Genomic DNA, 12870 nt, shown 5'->3' with positions numbered 1-12870 from the left:
GTTTCCTCCGGGTGACTGTCTGTGAGGAGTGTGGTGTGTTCTCTGTGTCTGCGTGGGTTTCCTCCGGGTGACTGTCTGTGAGGAGTGTGGTGTGTTCTCCCTGTGTCTGCGTGGGTTTCCTCCCACAGTCCAAAAACACACGTTGGTAGGTTGATTGGTGACTCAAAAGGCTGTCCATAGGTGTGTGTGTGTGTTGCCCTGTGAAGGACTGGCGCCCCCTCCAGGGTGTATTCCCGCCTTGTGCCCAATGATTCCAGGTAGGCTCTGGACCCACCGTGACCCTGAATTGGATAAGCAGTTACAGATAATGGATGGCTGGATGGAAATAACCAGTTTAAACAAACATACCTTTGAATTAAACTATTTTGGGATATTATATTTGTACTACACCTTCTGTAATATCAATTGCAGATTCTTGATAATCTGACAATTCAAAAATAAAAATGCCATATAACCAAAGTTCGTTTCTACATATTCTATCATGCCATGTGCTATATTCACAAGATTATGACAAAGTAAATCCACAGTGACATTTCTTCATCTTTAGGATTCTGATAGTCTTTATACTGTGTCTACAATAAGCCTTTCAGATTTTTGAGACACTTTAAAAGTAAAAAGATAATGTTCAATGAATGAAGCCAAATACGCAGTTTCCCCCCACATTTACATCCAGTGCTATGTTCACAGGGAAAATACAAAAAACAATTCTACAGTAAAATGTCTTCATCTTCAGGATATTAATAGTCTGTTATATTGTGCCTTTCAGATTTTTGAGACTCTTTGAAAATAAAGAGATAATATCCACTGAATGAAGCTAAATGTGTAGTTTTTCCATGTTATGGACGGTGTGTTCGTACTTTGCCCTCTAGCAGCGACAGAATGTTGTCAGTTTGTTACCAACTTAATTTTTCTGCTTAAACTAGAATTGCAGTAAAATGCAGTAAGATCTGCTGTTATTATCTCACAAGTGATAGAGGATAGTAGCATCACTGTAACAAATTACATAAAGCCATTTTATGACAGATTTACACACTGTGTTGCTTCTGTGTGTGTGTTACTTTATACAAATATCACTGTCAGTGAAGAATGTTATTCTGATTATTTTAAGAATCTTGACTGCAAAACATTACCTCAGGTGCAAGCACAGTAACCGTGTTAGAGGCCAGTTGTGAAACATCAGCTCTAAACACGTTAATAGACTCTACAGGTGTAGAGAGTGTATCAGACGTCTTGTACCCACGTGCAGTGGTCATGTGTAGTTCCATTATATAATAATATAATTAGTGTCAATATGTTTCATATTTTAATGAGCGTTGTGCTTCATGTTACAGGTGGATTTTAGGGATCTCCAGACTCCGGACAAGGCTTGAGCAACGCTCTTTCAAATAATTCTCCTGATTCTGACGACATGCTGTGTGTCATCAGTCAAGAAAGTCTCTTCCTAAGTGCGGCTGGTCTTAGTTTTCCACCAGATGTTGTGAAGGAGGCGTTGGATACTTGTCTTTACTCAGATCTTTGTTCTCTGCTTGCATCTCGAGACTCTCCCTCTTCCATTTTGTGGGAGGTGGGACCCCATGGACATTCAAGACTTAACATCTCATCGAAACACTTGAATGACCTTTTTGAGATTGGACTATCAGCATCACGTGTTGCCAGCAGTCTCAGAGAGAACAGTACATTGTAGAATGCGCGAATACAGTCTGTGTTCTGATGATGATCTAGACACGATGGGAAGAAACATCAAGTCAAGGCTTCCACGTGCAGGCTACCGAACAGTCAGAGGACGTCTCCAGTCTGAGGGCCACTGCGTGCAGTGACAGGAGTGAGAGCCTCAGTGTGTCGTGTTGACTCTGCTGGCGTCTTGTGAAGATCATCGAGTATGGGTTGTGTTATCCGCCGCAAGTGTTCTGTTCCTGGACCGTTGTGCATGCAACACATTGACACTAATCACAAGCTCATCAGGTGGGTAGCCGTTAATGTTGCGTGAGCTGTACTAATGTTCCAGCTCTATGCTTACACACTTCTTATTTTCAAGTTTTACTGTTTTATTGTGTATTTCTGCTTGTATTTTAGAACGTGTACGACCCACATTTGTACACATGCCATTAATTTTATCTGTATATTTTATCTTAATATTTATCTGGTTTCCTCCCGTGGTTGGCACACGTTGGTAGGTGGATTGGAGACTCAAAAGTGTCCGTAGGTGTGAGTGAATGTGAATGCAGCGTACCATATCATTATTAAATAATTAGTTATAATTAGTAAATAATTATTCAGCCATGGTTGTAATTAAATGCTACTTCTGTTTTAACAGATACAATAGTGTAATATTTGGTGGGGTATCGATGGCATCTCGAGAAAGGTAGGCCCTAATTTTGACTTCTATTTTTTTTGCTATAAGCAATGAATGTACTTACAATGCTAGAGGTATCTGTCACACACCAACACACTGTATAAATATTTATAATTAAAATGATTCAATCTTCTTTGCAAAATCAAACGAGCCATTTAAGAAGCTTGATTAATAAAACCAGTGCTTTCTCCGAATTCAACACACAGTTCAGGTGTTTGATTAGTTTTATAAAGCAATGGGGGGGTGGGGGTCTGAATAATTCTGAAACTGCACCATGCATTAAAATTGACATTTATTGTTGACTTTGGAGAATCCACTTTCTTGTAGTGGTTGAGCTGATGGAAACTCATGGTTGGCTTAATGTAAACATTGATGCCGAAAATATGTATTTCATAGTGAAGAGGTACTTTTTCAGATTGTGCTACATTTTATAATAATTCCCGGGTTCCTATCACCAGCCCGTTCTCTGTTGTGTAGAAATTAACCGCACATTACATCAAAAAACTTTTTTTTTTTTCCAGCAAAATGTAAATAAATGGAGAACTTTTCCTGTTATTACCAAGTCATTGAACCTGATCATTTACTGCTTGTTTGAAATTAATATAGAATGTTTCACATGTATATGAGTAGAACATCACATTTGACCTCCATTTTGTTTTACAGATCATGAATCTCAGTGCTGCTTTAAACAACAAAGCTTCAACAGCCGATGCATTCTTCTTGGATGCTGTGGGGAGGTCTGGATGGCCCTACAAGTGAGTAAAAAATTTACTGTCCTTTCTATGACTGAATGGTTTAACGTAGAGAATGTTATAGTCACTGGTGATGTACATGCACTCTACACCTCCCCAGAGAGAGAGCAGATCAGGGTGTGGAGAATGTGGATGTTGCTCGTGCAGTGTTCACAGTACGAGGAACTGGGTGTGGGAGCTTTATATCGGGCAAAAAAATCGAGTCCACAATCAGAGGTATGAACTTAATGTGACATTGGGTCATGTAACTGTTTTCATTTCTGCAATGATGATTGACAACTGCTGCACCAGGTCCAAAACAATCTCAAGAAATGTAGTTATTTATTATACACTGGTTGTTAGTATAACTTCTTTCGCGAGACGTGTGGTTAACTGTCACCCAATTATACTATGATGTTCTTCACACAGCTCCAGGGGCCTGGAGGTTTCCTCCGGGTGACTGTCAGGGAGAACACACCACACTCCACAGTGTCCGCGTGGGTTTCCTCCAGGTGACTGTCTGTGAGTATTAATGCTTACAAGTATGTATCACTGTGTTGTAAATATGAACAGGGATTCAGATTGATGCCATTGACGGGGGAGATTCTGGATTGACTCTCCCAGGACCTAACCAAGGTGTTGTCCTGCCAGATGTAGAATGTCCGTTGGATCCTGGGAGCCTTGAGCTGCTTACATTAGCTGTACAAACAACTGTAGCCGTGATGTCTGCGTCATGCTTTATATTTGTTGGAGGATCATTAAGGTATGTTCTGAAATATTCACTGTAGTTTTAGCCAAATTAGATCTTTAAATGATTCCCCCTTGTATATGTTCAAATCACTTGCATAAATGTTACTGCTTCCTCTCTTTTCTTGTGTAGCAACAGTGGGAAAGAAATGACTTCAAAGAACGTATCCCAGGATTGTGCCTTCTCCCAGAACATGCTGGAGACAACCAGCACCACTGCTCTAGAACAGGGGTGCACAACTCCAGTCCTGGAGGGCTGGTTTCCAGCCACTTGGGCGAGTCCTCTGCTATTCCTCTCCTCACACCCCTTAAACCTGGCAATTAACAGATGAGTTGACTCAGGTGTGTGTGAGCAGAGGTATAACCAAAATTTGCTGGACACCGGCCCTCCACGACTGGAGTTGTGCACCCCTGCTCTAGAACATTCATGGAATATAGGTGAATTAAGAGTACAACGTTTAAAAAACAAACCTTCCTCTGGCCTCAGTGTAGAGGAAGACCCAGCTGACGTAACTCCAAACCCTGGGCTGGAATAGATAGATACATTTCAGTTGTCTTTGCACCATAGAATCAGCTCATTTCAATTGAGTGGAAGTTTGAGCACAATTAAAACATTGTTACTTCTTAAATTATAATTTAAATAGTCAGTCTTAGAGTAAAGGCATTCTTAACATTTCAGTTTAAAGTCCTTGAAACAGGCCAGGAACAGCTACCACTGCCATTTTCAGAATGGGGTAAACTTGTGAAAAATATTTAAGCTGATCTTTCAGAAAAGGCATTCTGCACTTTAAACAAAGTCCTTTACGCGCTGGCAAAAGAAAAGGAGTCACTAAAACATTTAAGACACAACACTAATACACCCCACAAAAAATATCTAAATGAGCCCAAAACCTGGATGATGGGTACCAATCCATGACAGAAAATCATTTCTGAAAGATTCAGAGTTCTCAATGTCTAGGACACTTCAGCACCTCAAAGCAGGTAGCTGCTGTTAGGAGGCTACTTTTAACAATTTCAGGTGGTGAGTTTTCTAGGTAGAAAGGATTAACTACACAAAAAAACTTTAAAAAAAATTCAGAATATCTCAAAAGATACATTTTTAAGCTATTAACTGACTAATCGTATTTTGATACTTTGGACCAACCTCTCGAGTGATTCTCTTGGGAAAAGCAGAGGCACAGTGTCGGGGCGTTGGGACAAACAGGCCACGTCTCATTTGCCGTGAGATTCGTCCAATTACCTGTTAAAATTATAAAGAGCGTTACAGGTAAAATGTCAGTGATACACAGCACAAACCATGAACCCTGTATTCATCCATGCGTATGAAAATCCTACAGCATGAATGAGCATCTTTTCAAAAAGCCATCTCCTGGGCTATCTTCTTGCTCTGAAAGTTCAAACTTCTCAAGCTTTAACACACGAAAAGAAAAAAGGTAAGATACGGCATGTTGACTGACAATGACTAAAACAAATGTTAATAGGACGATGAAATGACGACACACCGCGTCTCTGGAGGTTTAGCCTACGAGCCTGAGTGTATCTGGAGTATCCAAGTCTGGACGGTCCATTAGCTGCACAGCTGCTGTGTCAGGATTTCCAGACAGACGTGGCCCTCCAGGTATAAATCAATGTCCTAAAATTCTCCCAGCCACAGTCAACACGTCAGCGTCAACAAGAAAGTGGGGGATGATGACACCAAATGATCTGGTGACCCCAGTGTTTGCTGAAATGGAGAAATAAAGTGTCCTTTCTGTTGAATATTTAAAAGAATAAATGTTTAGCACCTCAAGTGTCCCACTTGCTGTTTCTTACTCATTACTACAGAATGTGGATGAATTACCTGTGTTCACAGAAAACCCAGACTTCAGAACCATGTAACACCCTCCAAAAGGTTCCATCACCCGTGAAAATGATTTCATTTATTAACAAAACATGCATTCTTAAACAGCTTATTCCTACTGTACCTTCCAGTCTGCAGGTTAAAGGTCAAGCCCATTCCACACGAGTCTACTTGTAGATCAGAGCTCCATCTCGCTCCTCCGGGGTGCTCCTCATATCCCTGTGTAGATTGAAGGGTGCCTGTGTAGCATGATTACTAAACTGTGTCTCTCCAAACTGTGATGTAGCTTGGATGGGGTCTGGGATTGACTGCCACTCTATAGATCGGGAGATCAGGGGAAACACAAACACCCCATAAAGACCAGTGTAACACACACAATTAGGAGTACTTTTAATTTGTAATACAATTAAGCACCAACCTTCCAGACGTGTGGAACTACAGCTGGGCAATATTTCTTCTGAACGATCAGCAGAGCGACATCAGCAAGAACAGACAAAAAAAAGAGGGAGAAATACATTGTTGCTATCAGAACAAAACCGTACGTCACCAAAAAGGTAACCATTTGAAATGTAGATGTACGTGTCATTTTTGATCATTCCTATTCCACTCACATTGATGTTGACAAAATGTATGTATTTCTGGGGAAGTCAGCAAAATCAAGTACGGTGAGATTTTACAGAAATGGAGACGCAGTTCTGATTAATAATTCAGTGAATACCTTTCACCGCGTGAACTTCATGTGTTTCAGTCGCCTCAGAGAGGAACTCTTTCAGGCGTCGGACAGGTCTGAGGAACAGAGGCTGAGAAAATAAAGCACACACTTCACATCGTCACAGCTGTGATTTCAGAACTCAGTATTTGTATCTGTATCAGTGCAAATGTAAACTTTTTATAAAAAGCACTAACGTTTGTTCTCATTTGGTTCATTAACATCACTGTCCACGGCGTCAGAGGCTTCCACAACTGTGACGTCACATGACTTTACTGTTCGGCCAAGACCTGGAGTGGGTACGACGTCTCACACTGTGGCCTGTTGCTGAATGCTTCAGAAGTAGGGGGCAATGGACTAGTGTCCAGCTCTTTCTTGAAGAGGAGTTATATACAGCCACGATCATCTGGGGACACGAGAGAAAGCTTCCGACTACTCCATCCTCCTTAATAAAGAAGGAGAAAAAATAATTAGTTATTGTCCTATAGTTTTTCAATTGTCCTTTAACAAAGAAAAAGAAAATAAAAGAACCATGAAAAATTAAGAGAACGCTTTGATCAGATGGTTCTTTACATTGTGAAGAGGTTCTTTAGACAGATGGAGAATGATGTCTATGGATGGTTACAGTGTCTCTTCCAAAAGCTTCCACTGTCGTCCATATGTAATATTCTCTATCAATCTGAGGAACCATTTCCTGATGCAAAAGTCACACACAGTTCTATAAAAGAACCGTTTAAGGATTATCTTTTGAAGGGTGTAGGCAAGAAAATAAGTGTCTTCATAAAACCAGTGTAACCAGTCTAGACCTGACGCTTTGTAAAGAAGCCAGCCTCCTTTTATCGCCTTTAGCGTTGGATACAGAAGGTTGAGTTGTTCACTGAACTGCAAGAAGAGCAAGTTGCCGGCACATCAAGGAAACGCTACATAACATTTACATTAAAAGGTACAGCTTCAGAATCATTGTGTTGCAACACTGAGCTGTGAATAGAGCTTCTGTCACTGCTAACAAAACTGCAATACAAAGTTTGGGGGAGAATAGGGAACCCCTCCCACTCCCTCCCCCACTGGGTCCCTACTAACTATCCTTTAATATAATGACTCAAATATAAAGGTTTAGTTGGTAGCAGTGCTAGCGTCTCCCCGTTTGGCGACTGGTAAATCACCCGTGCAATTATTATACACTCAACTAACTGCACATACAGAAACACCAATAACAAAGATGTCTTTAGTTCATCACACGTGCCGACCTCCTCCATCAGGAGTGTAACAGTCCTCCTGCCTAAAGCGGCCTGTAACTGCTCAGAATCTTATGGCGACTTCTCGTACTTGGTAAGAGAAAGTGACACTTACTTTCTTAATTTTTTTATGTGGACCTCCTGCTTGGAGTCCTCCTCTACAACGTCGCTTGGGCTTCCCTTTGGAACAAAGAGCTGGAAAGGCCCTGGAGAAGGAAGAAAAAAAAAAATTCAAATACATACCAATTATTTTAATATACACTACATAACTATTATCTAAACCCTTGTGATTTCTGTCAGAACTGTGGGTCCAGGGGGGCTGCTGCATGGCCTTTCACCTCCCTGTTGCCTGCAAAGGGTAACCACAACAAATAAAAATATTACTCTTATATTTGTAGACAGAAAGTGCCACAACACAGCACTTCAAATGACACAGGTTTAAAGCCCAGTCCCTGAACCTGCCGTCCTCCCTGGAGCTCTGAGCTGTGACTGTGGTCCCTTGTCTCTCGCAGGATGAGAGCAGAGACACTAGGAGTCTTACAGAGCGCAACACTTCCGCACGACTCCCCTGTGTCAAGAAATAATGTGCACCACAAATTTAACAAATGGAGCCCTGAATGTGTCAGTGATCTACGGTTTCAATAAAACACCAGCTGAATCTGACATAAGTACAACTCCCCACCACCTGTGAGGGGAAAGACACCTTTTAAAACCTGTAATTAATTTAATAAAAGCGCCCAATCACAACAAATTTACATGAACTGCATGAATTTTAACAACATGGAGAAGGGCAGGAAGCAGAACACTAAACACTTCTGTCATAAATCAAGCTATAAATTAACATTTATGAATTAATAACATTTCAGAAACCACATTAAGAAATGAGCAGCCCGTCTCCTTTATCACTGCAAACTGGACTCTGTAACACATCAGAGTCTATTACTGTGTGAATACGTGCAGTAAATATTTATGGAGAATGTGTGCAGTCACAGAGTGAATTCAGAAGAACATCACATGTGTAAACCTCTGAGAGCAGGATTTCACACTATAAACATTTAAGTTGAAGATTGTCCTTTAGGAGTGATCCTTGGTTCTTCTTCTACTGGACGGGACGGCGCTGAAGTTAGTTACTTATTCGGGTTCTCTGTTCCAAATTAAATGGTGAAATAGTTGCATTCTGTCGCTGCTAGAGGGCAAAGTACGAACACACCGTCCATAACATGGAAAAACTACACGATTAGCTTCATTCAGTGGATATTATCTCTTTATTTTCAAAGAGTCTCAAAAATCTGAAAGACACAATACAACAGAGTATTAATATCCTGAAGATGAAGACATTTTACTGTGGAAGTTTTATATAATGGCCCTATAAACATAGCACTGGACACGATAAAATGCATATGGCTTAATTCATTTGACATTATCTCTTTATTTTCTAAGAGTCTCAAAAATCTGAAAGGCTCATTGAGACCAAACTTCCACAGTAACATTTCTTCATATTCAGGATATTAATAGTCTGTTCTATTGTGTCTTCAGTGAGACTTTCAGATTTTTGAGACTCTTTGAAAATAAAGAGATAACATCCACTGAATGAAGCTAATCGTGTAGTTTTTCCATGTTATGGACGGTGTGTTCGTACTTTGCCCTCTAGCGGCGACAGAATGCAACTATTTCACCACCTTTTTAAGGTGGAACAGAAAATCCGAATAAGAAACTGGCGAATGAGTAACTAACTTCAGCGTCGTCTGGACAGGCTTGATTTTGGCACAACAAAAAAAACGTTAAACATAAATTCTAATTTATGAAATACCCCCTGGTGTTTTTGTAAGAAGCTGTTAACACGGAGTCCTTAATTTGAGGAAATGTTGAAACGCTGGTGGTAAGATTAATTTAGCTAGGAAACTACAGTCCCATAAACATTTCATTATTGTGACATACAACCTTAAATAATAATAAATAATATTTAACTATTATCTTAAGACGTAATATTAAAATAAGAAATGTTAATGCAACATGTCACGAGAAACGCTGAGGCCTGATTAGTACACAACCTTTCACAGACCTTCACTAAATCCAGTCAAACGGCACTAATCACACTCTGTAATGATCTCACCTTATAATTCTGCGCTTAAAATACTCTCTCGTCAGGTTCTTCTGTTCCTTTATGAGCGCTGCTCACATTAATAGAACACTGCTTGAAAAATCGGTGTAATTTGTGCTGTTCTCTCACAATTTTAATTTCACAGGAATGTATTGGAATAACACGGCCGTTGTGACGTCATCGTGTAGGAAGCGCGCCGATGCTAACAGGCTCCCCGCCGCTAACCGGTGCTTCGCCTGGCGTTCGTCGTAGAAAAGACAATAATGTGAGAGTGTGTGTGTACAAGCGGCCAATAAAATACTACACAGTGGTGTCTAACGCGCGCTGATATAAAGAGAAAGGTCCAAACAGTACTTACAGGTGGAAAAGGTCCGCTGTTATCTTCTGCCATGGTTCGGCAACGCTCCCGCCTCGGTGTTAAAATAACGGCCCTCCCACTGACCTCTGTAGGTGTGTTGTGATTGGCCAGGTGTGAGTTCGATTAGATCTGCGCCTGTTTGCTCTTCCTCAGTAGCCCGGATGTTTCCCTGAATTTCCGGACCTGAATTCTAATGACCTTCATATTGTACCTGAACATTTATTACCTGCATTTTTTTACCTGAAATTTCTGTCACCTGAATTTTTTCTCCAAATATTTCAATAACACTAAATTTCACATATATTTTTTTTAAGAATCATGATTTCAGGTTCAGGTTCTAGTGGCACTGATTTAACTCCGTAAGATTGCCCCTGCTGTGATCTTAAAGGCCTATATATGAAAATGTGCATTTTGTCCACCAGAGGGCAGAAAATCACCAAAGGCCTAACAGCGGTAACTGTTAAAAGTATTTGGTTACTAATAAATATTATTATATGTGTGTTTTATGGAGGAAAAAAAACCCAATAATAATTCTTATTCAGTTCGGTGTGTCCCTGGAGTTGATGTATCCACACAGCTGCTGACTGGTTTGCTGTTTGTCCGTTTTCTCTCTGCCAAGTTTTGCTTGTCACTGTTGCAGCACCTGTCACACCGCCTGGTTGAAGATGTCCTGTGGGCTTACGAAACCACTGGAAACACTCAGCCTACTCCTGTGATGGGGCGGTTTGTCTGGAGCATGGCAATGTCTTGGATGGCACTGAAGGGTGTCTGGCTGTGGGTTACAGACAATCCGTAGAACTAATTCTAGACAGTTTCCACTGGATCGCAGGGGTGATACACACACTGCTCTGACACCACACCACAGCACCCTACTGACTAGTGTTTGTACACCTCATCATGCTCATACTGTCTGTCCCAATCCTGGAAGAATGTGAGGCTTTTGTCAGAAAATGGGCATGTGTGGAGTGAAATGTTCTACAGTGGCGACCCCTAGCGGGAGTAACCAAAAGTCACGTTTGCTATACGACCTTGAAGTTTTCCTCAATGTTCTTATTGTTATGAACTTCTCTGTGATCTAGTCTCCACAAAAATCCCCCTGTAACTCACTGAACAAGATATTTCACACCAACCAGTCACAACATTTCACCTTTCAGTGGAATTAACATGTTAGCTACAATAGCATCTGGCAAAGATCGAGAGAGATATGGCAGCAAGTGAACAACTGAGGAGGTTTGGCTAGTTATTCGCCAGCTGCTTATTCGAATTGTCTAGTCCACCTTAAATAAAGCAGTGGTGTTTGTTTGAACGTCTGTTCTTGTCATTATTGTTTGTATGTAATAATTTTGAATTCTTATAATTTTTTTTATGTTGCCTTTTTAAGAACTGGACCACAGAAGAAAATTAGCCTTTTATGCTAACTCTGTTTTACAGAAGGACTCTTTTGACTAATGAGCACTGCCCCATGAAATAAATAAATAATTGAAATATCCTGAATTACAAACTATCCTGAACAAACGGTCCTGAGATCTTGAGATAATTTGAGGGGGGAAAAAATCTCAAATCTCAAACCCCCAGCTAGCATCGGACAATCTTCTCTGAAACAGTTAATATAAGTTTCCATTAATCTACCATCATTAGACAAACAGTAAGTGTAGTGTGTATAGAAGAATAACTGGTTGGAAATCACTACTCTCCAGGAAAAAAAATATTTGTCTGCTAACTTTTTTTTAAAACCACCTAGATGAGCTAGAAGACTGGAACAATATTCCTTGACCTGATGAGACATAAACAGAGCTTTATGGCTTAAATAAACATTATATTTAAGGGAAAATACCTAAACCTAAATAACTATGCAGTGTACAACAAAAATGAAAACATTAAGCCATGTTTGTTGGCATAAACATGCACATTATTTTATAAATATATATAAATTACTTGTGTGTGTTTAAAGTTGTGACGGTACAACTTTTGTCCGGTGTTTATTATACAGCAGGTAGGTGTCGCAGTCACACAGCTCCAGGGACCTGGAGGTTGTGGGTTCGATTCCAGCTCCGGGTGACTATCTGTGAGGAGTGTGGTGTGTTCTCTCTGTGTCTGCGTGGGTTTCCTCCGGGTGACTGTCTGTGAGGAGTGTGGTGTGTTCTCCCTGTATCTGTGGGTTTCGTCCGGGTGACTGTCTGTGAGGAGTGTGGTGTGTTCTCCCTGTGTCTGCGTGGGTTTCCTCCGGGTGACTGTCTGTGAGGAGTGTGGTGTGTTCTCTCTGTGTCCGCGTGGGGTTCCTCCGGGTGACTGTCTGTGAGGAGTGTGGTGTGTTCTCCCTGTTTCTGTGTTGGTTTCCTCCGGTTGACTTTCTGTGAGGAGTGTGGTGTGTTCTCCCTGTGTCTGTGTTGGTTTCCTCCGGTTGACTTTCTGTGAGGAGTGTGGTGTGTTCTCTGTGTCTGTGTTGGTTTCCTCCGGGTGACTTTCTGTGAGGAGTGTGGTGTGTTCTCCCTGTGTCTGTGTGGGTTTCCTCTGGGTGCTCCGGTTTCCTCCCACAGTCCAAAAACTGGCGACTCAAAAGTGTCTGTAGGTGTGTGTATTGCCCTGTGAAGGACTGGCGCCCCCTCCAGGGTGTATTCCTGCCTTGCGCCCTGTGATTCCAGGTAGCCTCTGGACCCACCGCGACCCTGAACTGGATAAGGGTTACAGACAATGAATGAATGAAACATGACTGCAGAGACAAGTACATTCTTCAGTTTAAAGAGGTCTGTTATTTACATTGCTGTAAATGTTGTAAAAAATATTGTAATTTATTTC

General features: G+C 41.1%; 1 long non-coding RNA gene across 1 annotated transcript; it reads right to left on the bottom strand.

Moving 5' to 3' along the window:
- Positions 1-2657: 2657 nt before the first annotated feature.
- Positions 2658-10180, bottom strand: LOC136679085 (uncharacterized). Its single transcript, XR_010796523.1, has 8 exons — positions 10075-10180; positions 7731-7821; positions 6578-6825; positions 6390-6471; positions 6090-6128; positions 5796-5987; positions 4976-5071; positions 2658-4358 (listed from the first exon to the last, which is right to left on the bottom strand). It is a non-coding gene; the product is annotated as an uncharacterized lncRNA (long non-coding RNA).
- Between the last annotated feature and the right edge of the window lie 2690 nt (positions 10181-12870).

This window comes from Hoplias malabaricus, chromosome Y (genome assembly GCF_029633855.1).
Source record: "Hoplias malabaricus isolate fHopMal1 chromosome Y, fHopMal1.hap1, whole genome shotgun sequence".
Classification (NCBI taxonomy): Eukaryota; Metazoa; Chordata; class Actinopteri; order Characiformes; family Erythrinidae; genus Hoplias; species Hoplias malabaricus.
The sequence above is the reverse complement of the archived record's forward strand: the minus strand, read 5'-3'. Positions and strand labels throughout refer to the sequence as shown.